Source organism: Suricata suricatta, chromosome 7 (assembly GCF_006229205.1).
Source record: "Suricata suricatta isolate VVHF042 chromosome 7, meerkat_22Aug2017_6uvM2_HiC, whole genome shotgun sequence".
Classification (NCBI taxonomy): Eukaryota; Metazoa; Chordata; class Mammalia; order Carnivora; family Herpestidae; genus Suricata; species Suricata suricatta.
Window position 1 is genome coordinate 62370120 of NC_043706.1, and position 15376 is coordinate 62385495.

Here is a 15376-nt window from a genome sequence, read left to right on the forward strand (position 1 = left end):
GATCAGAAAATACTAATGTCTGCACAGGATCCAGAGGAAATCTAGGTAGCTAATTTACAACCATGAGCACTACATACCTGGCATTTCGTGTTCTCTAAACATGAATTTTGTGTTTATTAGTATTTTTATTTATTACTTTTATTACTCCTATTATTATTTTAATATTATTTTTAAAATACTAGTATTTAGTGTTATAATTTTATTATTTCATTAGTTTTAGTAAGTTATTTAGTATGTAGCAAGGCAGCCTTGAGGTGTCCACCAAAATCATTGCCTTCAGTTTCATGGGCCATCTATGTCCATAATTCATGATGTAAAAGTTCTCCAGAAGCAAAAGAAAAAGATGTGCGGAGATTGAAAGAAGGGGGAGTTTTAGGGAACATCAATGCATTCCTCCTCAATCTGTTCTGTAGATGAACTCTTTGTGGACAGATACCACCACGGGTGGTAAAGCTAAGTCTGATATTCCATAAACTCAAACGTGAATCCAAATCCATTTATTTCAAAGCTCACCTTACATCCATCTGAATTATTCACCTTAAAGTCCTGATACTAATTTGCCACTTTCTCAGATATTAAGACTGATTTATAATCCTAAATCAGGGCAATCTGGGCTTGGATTACAATGATTCCTTGAATGTTTAGTGTTTCTAAAAATAACCCTGGAATAAATCCTTCTGATGGGTAACTGAATATAAGAAAAATATTAAAGGGAAACTTAGAGATGAAGTGAAGAATGAAAATCAGATATATGGAAAGTTTGTTTCATCATTTGAATAATAAGCATTTCAAAACAGTGTCAATCATACAGTATTTGTTTTGTTGCATAATAAAAGAATTTATAGAAAAATGAACAAGGCTAAATGATAAATATAGAGAAACTGTCAAAGAGGCAGAATCTCCAAACTACCAAAAGCAACCTTGGGATGCTGGAAGCTACAGGAGAATGAGGCTAGACGTAGAGTGAGGTCACTGGTTAGCAGGGAAGATACATAGGAAGTTATTTTGTCTCAATTCCCATTACCCCCTTGGGGAGAGTTACACAGAGATTTTATTTTTGTTTTCCTTTCAAAATGCTTTTTTGTTTTAAGGCCAGAAGCTCTTATTGATTCTGACCAAACCAACTTCTTTGTGTGTGTGTGTGTGTGTGTGTGTGTGTGTGTGCCAAAAATGAAATTAAACATATTTTTAAATACAAGTAGCAAGTATTTTAAGTTACAATTCTTTATGCACTAATTTTTAAGTCTAATTACATGAGATGCTAATAGCCATCAGTCTGTTTTTAGACTATGGACTACATCTGGGCAGTCTACAAGAGGCAAAGGGATTTCAATGCAACATGAAAATGCAACATGAAATAGCATTTTAACCATATTACCTTGAATGAGATATAGTGAGTCAAGATGCAGATCAAGAGAAAGAATCCAGAAAGAGTATTACAGTTTTGTTACCACAGTTCCCTGGGGAAAGTACGGTATGCCTTGCAGGGCAAGCCACTCGGATTGCAGGCTGTTGAAGTTGGTCACCACCCAGAGGGATAAAGGGAACTGTGGACAAGTGTTTTTATTGTAGTTTCTGTGGGAAGTAATGTGTGAAGCAGGATTAACAGATTTAACATTGGCTAGTTTGAGAAATTTGAGCAAGCATATAGGAGCTGTTCTTGGATGTCTGGTACCTGGGCTCTTAGAGGGAAGGTGTAGTGTGCTGTAGTGTGAGAACCCTATTAGGGGAGAGGGTGAGGGTGTGGACTTATATGACTGCTCAAGAAGAAGAAATGACTAACCTCTAACCAGGGCCTACACAGCATTTAATAAGGTATATTATAGGTGTTATCTTGCCCTGTGTTATGATACTATGGATGACCTGATTGAGAAGTCTTCTTCCCTTTACTAGGCATGATAAGTACTGGACAGCATAGACATACATTTGCAAATCCACCAATTTTATTATTGCTGCTAATTGCCTTCTAGACTATAGGCTCCAGCAGAGCAGGGACTTGGCTTTTTTGATTAATTGCCATTTCACTACAACATGGAACTCGGTAGTCACTAAATATTTATTGAATGAATGTACGAATGATTCTCACTTTATTGAACATATTCTGTCCATTATTGTTAATTAAATAGTAAACAAATAGTTTTAAATTTTTATGAAAATAAATTATATAAGTAAAATGATATCTTACATGCAATAATGAGATACCACTAATTCCTCTGATAATTTGGAAGGATGAAATACCTTTCATGAAATAGTTTTTTAAAGATAGCTTTGTGTTTTGGTATATACATACACTTTCAATATATTTGACTGTATTTCATTAACTGAATATCTGTTTGAATAACACTTAATGAGATTATTTTATGTCTCTGTAATAAAAAGGAATTGTCTTTTAACTAAGAATAGTCAAGTATAAAAGAGAAAATGTCTAAAACCTTAGTGCTTAGTGAAAATTCATAAAGTTACTTTTAGCTTATTCATTAAACAAACATTTGACAAGCACATTTTATAGGCCAGACACTTTATAGTATAAATGTAACCATGATAATAAGTAGTGACTTACTGATACTGTTACTATTGGGAATACGTAGCTGTAGGGCATGTGGAAAATCCTCTGATCTATGAAGAATACTCCCATCTGAGTACTTGGTCCACCTCTTGGAGGAGATCAGTTGAAATGGGAACTTGATCTGTTTCTCTCTAATATTTTATAACTTTGCTTCTTTCCTGGATCCTTAACCTCAACACATAAATATGCTTGTCTCTCCCATATTCCTCTCTATTCTTTTCCTTTTATTCTCTGAAAAAAAAACACTATTAAAAGATAACAAAAAAAGGAAACAAACAAACAAAAGGGTAGGATAACATCAACTGCTCTACTACCCTCCACCCTACCTCATCTTTCTCCAACCCATGATAACTAACTAAGCTGCGTGTGGCATAGTGGTTAGGAATGTAGGCTCTGAAGCCAGATAGTCCAGGGTCTAATCCTGCATCTTCCAGCTCTTGGCTCTCTGACCTTGTTTAAGTTGTTTAATTTTTATGTGCTACAATATTTTCATTTGTAAAATTTCTACAATGATGGTACTTAACTCATAGTATTATTATGAAAAATGAGATACTTTATGTAAAGCACTTAAGACAATAAGCAGTACTTACTGTGTACTAGGTATAGTCATTGCAATTAGCCTATAATTTTTCTAACCCATCATCTGAATCTTGCACTAGCAAAGATCATGAACGCCTCAAATGACTATATTTCCAAGTATGCCAGGGACAATCCCAGTATATACCTCTTATCTCAGGATAATGATGAAAAGCATTCTGTTTCAATCTCAAAAGTGTTCCAGTTTGAGAATAAATTATAGGGTCATTGTAGTAATCTTTGCCATTAAAAATCTAGTTGGCTTTTTGGTGTCTTTGTAGAAGTATTTAAAACTCATAGCACATCTCCATCTTTCTGAAATTCTTCTTTGGCTTCTATAATTGGAGGAGTGATGCCCATGTCTACTCTACCCCCATCCATAAAGGTTGTAAGGAGTGAGAAGTTGTAAGCCCTCACACAAGCTTTCTGTTACACCTCAGAACTTCCAATAGAAGTTTGAATATAATTTGACCAGCTCTACAAAGATAGTAGCACTTCAGCAATAGTCCTATGACTATGGTCATATTCACTAATGTTGAAATCTACCTATATAACATTTAGGAAATAACTATGTGTCATCCATATGTTTTGCTAAATCCCTTCAGTTAGTCAGGTTTCCATTTATTCTCCAGGTCTTCCATTTTGACCCTCAAAATCAATTTTCTTACTTTAGATCCAACATATGACCTCTTACTGAGTAAAAACATCCAAGTACAAAATAGACTTCATGGCTGAAGAAAATCACCTATCTGATTCAGGAAGTTGATCTCTCTGAAAAATACTTTATTGTGCAAAATATATGAAAACCTTGTGGAATCACAATCATATCACATTCACTTCTTTAGTAAATACCAGAATGCTTCTTGGGATTATGAACTATCAGATTAACTGTAGCTGAATCACCAAAGGGGATCTTTTTATCAACAACACACTTTTTAAATCCTGACCTTACATAGGATAAGAGATGAGAGTGTGCAGTTGAAATCAAGACCATTCCCCAGTTTTGAGAACGGATCTAGATCCACCTGATTCTTCTTCCTTCCAATCAAGTCTTCCTTTACCCAACAAAAATCAAGATCCAGTGCACTAAGTTGAGCCTCTTACCTGTGTATAGTCCTGGCATTGCAACATTCCATGATTTCTGTCAAACTGTCAGTCTCAGATTCTGTTCTGATTCCTTACTTGACCATCTTTCTGAGTAATACAAAATCTTTATTGATCAGAAACAAGTAACTTGAAGTTCACTTAGCTGGGGCCAATATTTGTCTTTATAGTTTTGAATTCCTTCTAGGAGTTGATTTCTTCTATCTCCTACTTCCTTGCATGGATCTCAGCTATATGAAGATATCAAATCTGTGGTTGTAGTATATCTAACATTTGTTTATTCAGATACAATTGACATATAACATTTAAGTTTAATGTGTACAACATGAGGATTTCATAAATTTATTATTACATTATTATCACCACTGCAACATTAGCTACCTTTATGTTGTGTAATTATCACTTCTCATGTGTAGTGAGAACAAGTAAGACCTGGTCTTGTAACAACTCCAAAATTGTTATGTAAGCGATGAACCATGGGAATCTACCCCCAAAACCAAGAGCACACTTTACACATTGTATATTAGCCAATTCAAAAATAAATTATACTTAAAAAAGAAAAACAACAAAATAATGTTGACTAACATCACTATGCTGTTCATTAGATCTCCAGAACTTGTTTATCTACTGGTTGCAAGTTTGTACTCTAAACAACAGTTCCCCAATTCTCCCACCCTCCACTCCAGCCTGTGATAACCAGCATTCCACTCTTTGTTTCTATAAGTTTGGCTTTTTTAGATTCTACACTTTAGATTCTAAGTGACGTCATACAGTATTTGTCTTTCTCTGACTGCTTATCTCACTTCTCTCACTTAGCATAATGCCTTCAAGCTCCATCCGTGTTGTTGGAAATGGCAGGATTTTCTTTTTTTTTTTTTAATGGCTGAATAATATGCCATTGTGTGTGTGTGTGTGTGTGTGTGTGTGTGTGTGTGTGTGGCTGTGTGTGTGTATACACACGCTACATCTTCTTTATCCATCCGACAGGCTGTTGTATGTCCTGTCCATTATGAACAGTGCTATAATAAACATAGCAGTGCAGATATCTTTAAAATATTCCATTTTCATTTTCTTTGAATATATACCTCTTAAGTGTTGCCTATTAACCAGATTCACTGTTACATACTTAATTGAATATTTCCATCATAACCACTTTCAGAATTTGTTAGGGGACAGTTCTATTGCTTTATCCTCTTTGAGATCAGAGCCATAGCTCCTCTCTCTTCCCCAGTCTTGGTTATGTCCATATTCTAATTCTTCCATGCTCCTAGACTCCATATATTCAAGTCTGAAGCCAAAGAAAAACAGCATTCTCCTTTTGCTGTCATTTATTAGCTGTGAGATTTTGAGACATTACATATTGTTGCAATTCGTCAGTTTTCTAATTTGTTTTTTTTATTTTTTTAATGTTTTTATTTATTTTTGAGAGAGAGAGAGATAGCATGAGCAGGGGAGGGTCAGAGAGAGAGAGAAACACAGGATCTGAAGACAGGCTCCAGACTCTGAGCTGTCAGCACAGAGCCCAACATGGGGCTCGAACCCACGAACCGCAAGATCATGACCTGAGCCAAAGCCAAACTCTTAACCGACCGAGTCACCCAGGCACCCCCTTTATTAAAAAAAGTTTTTTAATGTTTTTATTTATTTTTGAGAGAGAGAGAGACAGCATGAGCAGGTCAGAGAGACAGGGAAAGTATTCTAATTTGTACAAAAAAGGGTAATAATGCTTACTCAACAGAGTTTTATATAGATGAAACAAAAAAATGATGATATTTGTTAAAGTACTTTTTAATTATTACGCAATATAGAGTTTATAGTGTATTATCATGAGGCTAGTGATTCAGATGGGTGTGTATATCACTTCTTCATTTCATATAATACACTATTATTGACAGTAGAATCTATGGTATATCACCTTGGATATTCAATTTTAATGTCTCGTAATGTCTCAGGCACAATAAGGCTCAACAAATGCATGTTTTGCAATAGGGTAATTCATAAAATAAAAAAATCTTGTGACTATTATTTCAATTCTCCTTTTATTCTTGATAGCGTTTTAGGTAAGGCTGACTCATTTGTCATTTCCAACATGTAGGTGACTGTAGTGACTGGATAGTCAGCTTTTTAAAAATTGCATTCAATACCAGTGCCTTCAACATATATTTAGGTCAGAAAAAGTGAGGAGAATGCTGGACATTCTGGTCCAAAGACTTGTCACCTTATGTGAACATAATTCTGAAAAGACCCTAAAGCTACAAATGTTACCTTTTAAGCCATACTTTTTTGAGATGATTTATTTTCATATTATTTCAACATTCTATTGCTGTATCCCTTTAATCCCTAACCTGTCTGTTTTGCTAATAACACTGTCTTTTATTTTAGGAGGTTTTTTTGGCTGATATTTTTCAATAGTATGTCTTTTGAAAATATGTGTATATTTGTTTGTGATAGCATAATACCATAATATTATATAAAATAACTAAGTAGAAATTATGTGATATACTGGCCAAAAAGTTTATTTCTAAACGCCAGTAAGGTAAAGTAAAATGACAGTAGTTTACTGGATTTTCAATCCTAAACATGAAATGCTGAGTATATTCTTGAAAAGTGTGAACTGATCTTTCTCAACTTTCTGTATTAATATTTTTCAGATATATTAACAATAAAACTGTTTTTATTAAGTTCACTCATTTCAAGTAGTGCCAGTATTGGATAGTGACAGAAAGAGTATATATTTTCAAAGAAACAGTTACTGAACTCTGACTTAAAAGGAAGATAATTCCAGGGGCGCCTGAGTGGCTCAATCAGTTAAGCGTTCGACTTCCACTCAGGTCATGACCTCATGGTTCATGGGTTTGAGCCCCTCTTTGGGCTCTGTGCTGACAGTTCAGAGCCAAGAGCCTGTTTCATATTCTGTGTGTCTCTCTCCCTCTTCCCCTTCCCTGCTCATGCTCTGTCTCTTAAAAATAAATAAAAACTTTTTAAAAAGGCAGATAATTCTAGAAAGTGCAGTAAAACTTAAAACATGTTACTAGACAGAAAAGAAAGGGAATTCATTTGTTGAGAGTCACTAATAAATAGGCCAGGTAAGGAGCTAAATTTAAGATTCATTTTTTTTTTTTGTGGCCCACAAGCACAGGGTTTAGAGACAAAGACCATTGCAAGCATCATCTGAAATACTCATAAGGGGCACCTGGGTGGCTCAGTTGGTAAAGCATCCAACTTTGGCTCAGGTCATGATCTCACGGTTTGTGGTCAAGCCCCACTGTCAGGCTCTGTGACAACACCTCAGAACTGCCTCGGATTCTGACTCCTCCTTTCTCTTCCCTCCCTTGCTTATGTTTTGTTTCTCTCTCTCTCTCAAAAATAAATAATAAAACATTAAAAAAAAGAAACACTCATAACAAGCTGGTATCAAAAAGTTTCCCTGTGTAGGGGTGAAATAGAAACAACACCTGTTATAAACTATAAGAAAAATTACTTGTCTCAAGTCTTGGGATTGAAGGGAGTGAAATATTCTCTTTTGACTTTTTAACCACAAATTGTTTCATTTTTGAAGTTTATTTTATTTTATTTTATTCTACTTTAGAGAATGCACACACAAGCAGGGGAGAGGGACAGAGGGCGACAGGGAGACCATCTAAGGGAGGCTCCATGCTCAACGTGGAGCTTTTCACAGAGCTCCACCCCATGACCCTGGGATCATAACCTGAATATAAAAATTCTCTGGATAAGGTTAACTGAGCTAAAGAGAGAATTAATAAACTGAAATAGAAACCAAAGTCATATCCAAATATAATCTAAAGAGGAACATTGGGGGCTGCCTGGGTGGCTCAGTTGGTTAAGCATCCAACTTGTGGCTCAGATCATGATCTTTCGGTTCATGGGTTCAAGCCTCGCATCAGGCTCTGTGCTGACAGCTCGGAGCCTGGAGCCAGCTTCAGATTCTATGTCTCCCTGTCTTTCTACCCCTCCCCTGCTCATGCTCTGTCTCAAAAATAAAACATTGAAAAAAAACTTTTTAAGAGGAAAAGTGAATAATATGGAAGACAGTTAAGGATATAAAGGATGATGTGAATTCTAATATATATCTAATCAAAACCAGAACTGAAGAAAGGAAATTTGGAGTAGGAGCAATATATAAGCAATTGTGAAAATAGACAAAAAATAAAAATAAATAAAAATTTAAAAAACTTGGCTGAAGCCTAGAAGTAAGCTAACTGAAAAAACAAATTTATACTAAGTAACACCAAAGGCAAAACCTCTTAAAGTCAGAAGGAAAGATCTGATTATTTTACTAAAAAAAAAAAAAACCCAAAACATTTAGAGTGTTAGCTGACTTCTTAACAGCAACATCCAGTGTTAGAACCAATGGCATAATGTGCTGAGAGAATATTATAAACGTCAACCAGATTTATATACTCAGAATATCTTTCAGGAAAATGGGTTATAGGTAGGAATATGGGTTATGGGTTCAACTTTGAAGGAAGTTGAACTCTGAACCAATATATTCCTATAAAAAGTTTCCATTATCAAGAAGTTAATTATGAGATTAGCCATGTCAATGTTATTCCAAAGGGAAAGATTTCTATGAGAGCTGTGTTAACATATTTAGTTGATTCTGATTTGGGGGATTTTATAAGGAAGGAATTCAGTATGCATCATATGAACCTGCTTATGAGATGAGTGGGGTTAGAAGATCACTAAATTCGGAAGGAAAGAGAGAATGTATGCAATATTGTGGCCTTAATATAAAGGTAGTACATTTTGAACAGATATAAACAACATGAATGACATTGAAAGTAAAATGGACAAATTGTAGCACACACTTACAATAAAGTACTATAGTATATTTAAGATGAATGAATTTTGCTATAATTCATGAAGCAGAACTTGATGGCACTAATATGTTCAGCTCTGGCAGAGATGAAAATTCAGTTATTCAAATTCAAAGTGTAGAATTTACATCTCATTCTCAGCTACAGGCTTTTATTTTTCCCTATCTCAGGTGCCCAAACCTCCATATTCAAAAATCCCAGGGGTTTATTTAGTGAGTTTTTAGTTTTAGAAAAACTGTCTCAGGTTCTAATGGAATAGAAACCGTGATAAGTGAATGGGCAAACCCCATCTCCTGATTACTGTTGACACTGCCGTTGAGTAGTTGCCTCAAAACAGTTCCTCAGCTGCCTTTTTATTACTGCACCTCTAAGAAAACTTTTTAGCTATCTTTTCCTAATCACCCACTCCATCAAATTTTAATAGCACAGACAGTTTGTATGTCTGTTTATATACTGTATATATATTTGTGCTTTATCCACAAAAAGAGTAAGCATAATTATTTAGATTCAATACAGGGGTAAGTATGAATTCAAGATAATCTCTAGAGATCAAAAAGCTAATAACACTTAATTTTGTATTGTTATTCACTAAATGTTAATTTAACTTGCTTATATAAATTACAAGGTATCAAGTTACATATTTAAATTAAAAAGTTATATAAAACCATTCTGTTTATACTGGGAGCCTGGCTATCTCAACTTGGGCCCTTGACTGGAGGCAAGTTGACTAGCTGAGTTGCAGACTCCCGGCCTGGGATTCCACTGCTTGGAAGTGGCCAATAGTGACATGGCAGGCTGCCTTCTGAAGGAGCAGGTGACAGGAATAAAAGCAGAATAGAGCAGGGCGGAACTCCCTAGCTTGGTCTCCACAGTTCCTAGCCCTAACCTTGTCTGTGGTGCCGTGGCTTTACAAAAACATGTAGAAGAGCCAGATTTGTCATCAAGTCATTTTGTTGACCACTAACTTAAATCTTTAATGTTTAAGAGAATAAATGAATGTAGTAAGCTGAAAGTTTGGTTATAAAATTGCCCAACAGCCCATTATATTGCATCAGTGAGATGCTTTTTATGCTTTCTTACATTTGTTTCCTATTTCCTGGGACCTATTTGTTTCCTATTTGCTGGGATCTTTTTGGTATCTGCTGATGGAAGTGTTTCTTCTTTAGAAACAAAACCCTCTAAATCAGTAGAGACTGAAATGCAAAAGCAGTAGGCAAAACCTCTGCAGGTAGATGAAAGCAGTATTTTCTTGAGGTTTTCCATATCCATATCCATATTCATATCCTAAGTGGAAGTAGAATTCGGGATGCTTCTTTAAGTAGGAACCCTGGAAACAGCATATCTTTAAGTCATGAATAGCAATTTATTAAGGGCAGGTTTTTTCATCCTATAAGCCCATGCTTACTCGGGGATCTTTAATGTCTCCATTTGTTCAAGGATATCCTGGGATAGGCATTGTTTCAGCATATGCTTCCCTGGCAGGATCCAGACTGATTAAGGTGAGACTCCTGGTGTATATGCTCAGGGAGGAAATGAGTTTGGCAGGGATTTAGAAATCCATTAATGTGTCTTATCTCCCCTGGCATAGTGTGAATCAAAACACTTAAAACAGAGACTATCTTCAGAGGATCTTTTACCCAGAAGAAAGGCTCAATTCAGCTCCCTGCTATGTCTTCAACTCAGTCATATGGTCATTGAACAAATATTTATTTAATGCTTACTATGTGCTAGGCTCTATTCTGCACATTGAAGATAATGAATAAGACAAAGCCCTTGCCTTCTCTGCACCCACATTCTTATGGACAAAACAGATAATCTGTAAAACTTAATCAGATAAATAAGTGCAGGTTTCAATAAGGAAAAAAGTAGTAAAAAGAAGTAGAGAGTAAGAGTGGCTTCTCCATAAGGTGATCAGAATTGAATCTACATGTTGATATACGGCTGTGCCTGCGTTACCCTAGGGATTACGTTTTGGGTGGTCAGAGCATAAGTGACGGGTTGTGAGACCAATGGAAACCAGCATGTCAGTAAATTTAAGAATATGTCTGTAGATATAATAGGGTAGTTTAATCTATCAAAGTGATGTGCTTTTGAAAATAGGAGGGGAGATACATTGTTGAAGTATAGGGATTAGTGAAAACGAGTTGTATGTATTGATATTGATACATCTTAGGTCAGATACATTTAACAAGTGTTTACAAAGCTGTTCATAACTGATGTACTTACAATACCTAGAGTAAATTAGGAAAAAAAATAGTTGAGATTTTGTGGAAACCCAAAACTTGAAATAATGTTTTTAAAATATAGCTCACTACTACAAGAGCATATATCAAATTAAACCAAATCGACCTGCCTCATTAAATAAGAATTGTTTATAATTAGAGCATTAATATTTTTCTAATTAAGTAAATGCCTATAAAGTGCTTTTAAAGTTGGTTCTACGTCATTGACATAAGTTTCTTGAATATTGTTTATACATAATATTAATAATTTACTTAGCAGGTCCTGTCTCAAAAAGTGTGGATTTAAAACCCTCCATCTTGGTTTTACATATCACAAATGTTCATGAGATTATGATGATTGTGGTTAGCCTAAATTTATGAAGTTTTCTCGTTTCTCTTTTGGTCGTGTCCTTGAACCATGGTCTGTCAGGAGCCAGATTGGGAACTCTGGAGGTCCACAGTAGCCTAGAAACAGAAAGTGTTGCTAGCAGGTAAGGCATGCCAACATGTTGAATTTAAAACTTACGAGAAATGATGTTTTCATGTTATGGGATTCAGAGAGATTATCACAGAGCACTCATAGATGAAGTAGAGATTCCTATGTTCCTATGTTCCTATAACATAAAATCATATTATAATTTTACTAAAATGAGAAATTTTCTTTATGGCTTATTTTATATTTGACAGAGTATATTGAAGGAAAGAAAATTGTTGTTTTATTTATTTACTTTTACTTTTTTAAGGGTGTACAGTATACTGACTTAATCTACATATACATTTGTAAATGATTATTACAATCAAGTTAATTAACACATCCATCACCTCACATACTTACCATTTTTTGTGTGTGATGAGAACATTTAAGATCTACTCTCCCAACAAATTTCAAGAAGACAATACAGTGTTGTTAACTATAGTCACTATACTATAAACTACATCCCCAGAATTTATTCATTCTGCGTAACTGAAACTTTGTATACTTTGACCAACATTTCCCCATTTTCCCCACCCACTACCCTTTGTAACCACCATTCTACTCTCTGGTTCTATGAGTTTGGCTTTTTTAAATTCCACATATACATAAGATCATATAGCATTTGTCTTTCTGTGTCTGGCTTTTTTACTTAGCATAAATGTTCTCTAGGTTCATCTACATTGGCACAAATGACAATATTTCCTTCCTTTCTGTGGTTGAATAATATTCCAGTGTGTGTGTGTGTTTGTGCATGTGTGTGTGTGAGACATTTTCTTTATCTATTCATTTGTTGACAGACACCTAGGTTATTTCCATATCATGGCTATTGGCTATTATTATTATGAATAATGCTGCAATGAACATGCGGAAGGTGGGGACAGATGTCTTTTTGAGATACTGATTTCATTTCCTTTAGATATATACCCAGAAGTGAAATTGCTGGATTATACAGTAGTTCTATTTTAATTTTTTGAGAACCCTCCATACTGTTTTCCATTAATGACTATAACAATTTACATTCCCACAAGCTGTGCACAAAGGTTCCCTTTTCTCCACATTTTCACCAACACATGTTACCACTTGACAACTTTAAAGGTTCTGATCTTGTAAATTTTGAAATCACTCTGAGAAATGAGGAGGTAGTTTTGCAAAGATTTAAAAGAGAAGAGACAGTTTGACTAGATACCAACAAGAAACGTTGAGAATTATAGGCAGATCTGGAATAATCTTGGATTCTATCAGCTGATTTTGTTAAAAACAAAAATGTGCCTAGATTCTTTAAATAAGTTCAAATTTTCCAGGCTTTGATGAATTTTCAAGGTACTGAAATTACTTACAGATATGATTATATAATCAATGCTAGTAATTATATGGAGCTGTGGATCAAGGAAGAGGCAGCAGAATATAAGAACTTTACAAACTTTCAGTTTTCAGAGTTTAGGAAGATATGAGATTCTGGCTGGAAATAATGTGAGTTTAACATAAATTCTCAGTAAAATACTAGAACTGTTTATTAGGCAGATGGCTTGTGAATACTGATAAAGGAGTTCACTGGAATCATCATGAATTTTCTAAGAGAAACTCATATTGTCGAAATTAACCTTATTTCCTTTTTAAAATACTGAAAATATAGTGTATTCTGAAGCATTTGGAAAATTCTCCATGAGTACTTTGTGGACATATGGACATTAATTGTGAAGCTGATTCATGGTCTTGTTTAAGGCGTTCAAATAACTCTGTCTTTGGCTCTGCATATTCACTATTTCATCAACAACTTAATTGAAGATAAACACACCATGCTTAGTACATCTGGACACAACAGAATTAGGATGGTGGCTAACATGCTAAGTGGCAAAATAAAAAGTTTAAAAGAACACGATACAAACAATAAGTTAAAATGGTAGCTAACTAAAATAATAACATTTTGCGTTTAGCTAATAAAAAATCAGAGAGCATAGACCTATACTAATTTTGGGTTTAAAAGCTATCTAGTCACTGCTTTTAGCATAAGTTCACACTGACAGGCAGGCCAAGAACACTTCTTTTCATTTTGCTTATTCTTCTAATAAGTCTGTCCATATTAAGGGATTGCTCTTTAGAAGGGAACAATGTTTGTGACAGTGCACGTTGGTGCTGGCTTGGCAGGAATCTGCCAGCCTGGTTTAGGCTGATTAAAGGACCCAGCCTGTGGCTGGAAAAGGAATTGGTAAAGGATTTACGAAATAGGACATTTTTCCAAGGCCTGAGGTTCAATGTTTAGAGCTGGGGTCGGCAAAATCCAGCCCACCACCTGTTTTTCTACAGCTGGTGACCTAAGTATGGTTTTTACATATTTAAATGGTTGAGAAAAAAATCAAAAGAATAATAGTATTTCTTGATATTGTAATTATATGAGATTCAAATAAAGTGTCCATAAATATTTATTGGAATGCATTCACAACACTTTGCCATTAAATATCCTCCTACTTCACACTGAATTACTCTAGAGCATTCTCTTTTTGTACAACATGTTTGATGAAAGCGTCAATAAGGTATACTTGTGCGTTTTGCAAAACAACTTGTTAACGCATTTAAAACCAGACCTACTGTCACATTGTAACGCAAGAAAGCTCACATGTCTATCGAAGCAACTGGGTACAGAGAGAAATTTCCCTTAAGTCTGACTTAAAAACATTAATGTTTTGTAGGGTATAGTCATAATAGTTTGTGATTCCAGAATTTATGTTTTAGTCATAAACTGTTACTTTATTTTGGAGAATATTTTAAGTGAAAATCCTGTTCCTTACATATATGCTTTAAAATTTTGTCTTACAAATTATAAATGTTCCCATATGATGACCATAAATGTAATTATTAAAAAGAAAAAGGACAACTTGAATTGCATTTTTAACAATTTAATCAATTCATAAAATTACTAAATTGTATAAAAGATATAATACAAAAATATCAGAAAAACCAAGGGCTTTCCACCTATTTTTGGTATTTCAGTGACTACAATAATAATCCTCAATCATAAAACTTTACTCTCTTCCTCACAGGTTTTATATATCTATAAATATATATATATGATTAATTTTAATTCACCATCAAATACTAAAATTTCATTATTAAGATAAAATTATTTGGAAAATTGGAAAATTTGTTCATCCTTGACAGTTTTTCTCCAGGCGAACTTTTCATACATGGACATTAGTGAAATTCACTGCTGTCAGTGTTAAGCATCACATGCAAGCTACAGGCAAATCAATACAGGATCGAGAGCCCCTAGAGGAGTACAGGAAGCAGGAGAGAAGTGAGGGAAAGGGCAGGAACCTGCAAAAATCATGTTGACACTAGTTGTTTGGAACCAAAGGCCTAAACCTTGGCCTCTGTATCTTTATTACTTTCAATGGCAGGGTTCTTTGAAATCTCTATCTGAAAAATCTGTAGCTGTTGACATGGTGTTATGTTAGTTTCCTCTTGTCATTTCACCTTTGCTACCTGGCAAGCTGATTAATTGACACAAATTTGAACAGACTCCTGTGCAAAGTGAATAAAGTCAAGGAATTATTCATCATGATAATTTCTCAAGTAGAAATTCATAGTCCTAGGAATA

General features: G+C 34.7%; 1 long non-coding RNA gene across 1 annotated transcript in view; it reads left to right on the top strand.

The window, feature by feature from the left end:
* The window catches only part of LOC115295916, a 34233-nt gene that overhangs the window by 3270 nt on the left and 15587 nt on the right, over nt 1-15376 (top strand). The window contains exon 2 of the long non-coding RNA XR_003910626.1: nt 11737-11797. This is a non-coding gene — a long non-coding RNA (uncharacterized LOC115295916). The remainder of the gene's footprint in view (nt 1-11736; nt 11798-15376) is intronic.